The sequence below is a fragment of the Adiantum capillus-veneris genome, chromosome 17, assembly GCF_014529385.1.
Source record: "Adiantum capillus-veneris isolate H3 chromosome 17, ASM1452938v2, whole genome shotgun sequence".
NCBI classification, from domain to species: Eukaryota; Viridiplantae; Streptophyta; class Polypodiopsida; order Polypodiales; family Pteridaceae; genus Adiantum; species Adiantum capillus-veneris.
This window is the reverse complement of record NC_140947.1, coordinates 157773117-157775553: the sequence shown is the minus strand read 5'-3', so window position 1 is coordinate 157775553 and position 2437 is coordinate 157773117.

The following is a 2437-nucleotide window of genomic DNA, read 5'->3' as shown; positions in this document are numbered from 1 at the left end:
TTCAGGTAAGCATTGCACCTGCATGGAGTCAATATATCATTGATTTCTTAACAACAAGGACATTTCCTGAAAACATAACAAAAGCGCAAAAAAGGGCTACAAAGTTGGAGGCTTGAGACTTTAATTTAATTGGAAATCAACTCTACAAGAGAGGAAAGGACAATCAACTTAGAATCTGTGCAAGTGAAAGTGAATACCTGTTGATTCTAGAACACGCACATGGAGGAATAAGTGGAGGCCATTTTTCAGGCGATAAGACGACAAAAATTGTCTTAACCGGAGGAATATGATGGCCTACATTGCACATGGATGCTGAGGAGTTTGTAAAGCGTTGTGACGCATGTTAGCGCACTAAGGTACCGATAAAGAGAGATGAGATGCCACTACTGCCAATGATGGGAGCACGGGCATTTGCAAAATGGGGAATTGATTTTGTGGGACCTATTTCACCCCCTGCATATCGCACCCATACCCAATATATCATTGTGGCTAAAGACTATCTCAGAAAATGGGCAGAAGCCAAAGCAACACAAAAAGCAGACGCAAGAACCACTGCACAATTTTTATATGAGAATGTCTTTGTACGATACGGATTACCAATAGAAATTGTCAGTGATCGAGGAATACATTTTCTTAATGAATTCATTGAATATCTGCTAGAGGAATTCATGGTCATACATAGAAAATATACTCCATATCATCCACAGGCAAATGGACAAGCCGAGGCCACAAATAAAACACTATGCACTGTTTTGACTAAAATTGTATCAGAGTCAAGGACAAACTGGGATCAACAATTACACTCAACACTATGGGCATACAGGGTAGCTTACAAAACATCAATCGGAACAACACCGTACAACATGGTGTTTGGTCTAAACACTATATTTATATTACCCATAGAGTTTTTAGTTCCAACTCTACGAGTAGCGAAACGCTTAGAATGGACAGGGCATGAGCTCTCTTCAAGAATAGATGATCTTGAAAAGCTAGATGAACTTCAACTGAGAGTTGTAGCTTCGATCTATGCTAAAAAGAGAAGACAAAAAGAGTTTTTTGACAAGCATGTGCGTACGAAGGAGTTCAAAACAGGTGATTATGTACTTGTTTATACTTTGAAGCAACATGCCAAGAAACTTAAAAAGCGAGGGATGTGACCCTTTGTGATTAGTGACTTATCACAAAGTGAAGCTATCAAACTTGCTACATTGGCAGGAGAAGAAATGCCAAATTGGATTAGTGGGTGTCGGTTAAAAAAGTATCATTTACCACTAACACAGGATATGCTTCAACAAATCCATCAAGAAAAAAAACGGATGAAGGAGAATTAGAGGGTACGAGAAGAAGCAAAAGCAAAAGCAAAAGAACGCATTGCAAAAAGAAGGCTTCTACGACAACAACAACAATGTGGATCACCGTTACGAATAAATGCTATTTGATTAACGAATTTTGATGAAGACACAGTGGAACCAATAGTTGCAGTCAAAGTGGGTAGCAATCAAGTTCAATCGACGGCATTGCTTGATTCCGAAGCTCAAGCAAATCTGATCTCTTACAAATTATATAAACAGCTCAAGCTTGAGGAAGAACTCCATACTCAACAAGTGTTGTAAAGTAGTACATCACATTCGCTAGGAACATTGGGCTGGACAATATTTCATGTACAAATACATCAATATGTTTAATCCCACAAGTTTTATGTGGTTGAGGATGCGAGCACACTACACCCCATGTTGTTGGGACAACCTTGGCAGAAAGAGTATAATGTGCAGATAGATTGGAATTCGGATACATTCAAAATTCAGCATGCACAAGACCAACAAGTGGTAGCTTTGCTCAGCCAGCCTGGAAGCACCAGATGATTGCATCACCATCACTGGATAAAGAACAAAAAGGAAGGGTGCCAATAAAGCACAACACGATACCCATGGAGAACAACCAGGGAACTGCCAACCATGTTCACTACAAAAATAAGACAACACAGACCACAGTGAATAGATCGAGGTTAGCAACACGTGAAAAACAAGTCTGGGTACGAAAGGATAGAGGCGACCTGGCATACAAACCGCAATACAACAGCAGAAGTCAACATAAGAACACAGTTAAACCAACAACCAAGGGAATAAAAAAGATATGGATCCCAAAGAGAATGCTCAGTAACCACAAGAACACAGTTAAACCAACAACCAAGGGAATAAAAAAGATATGGATCCCAAAGAGAATGCTCAGTAACCACTTAAATGCGACTCGCATTTGGATCCCCAAACCAAAGCAGCAGGAACTCCCTTCAATACAAGCAACACCAGCAGGCAGACACTCACTACATATAAAACCGGCAAACCGATCTATGTGGGTGCCGATCAGCAGAACAACAATGACGACCAAGGACGAGGCAATAAACCTACACAAGCCTCCACAACAAAACTCCAAAGGGCAA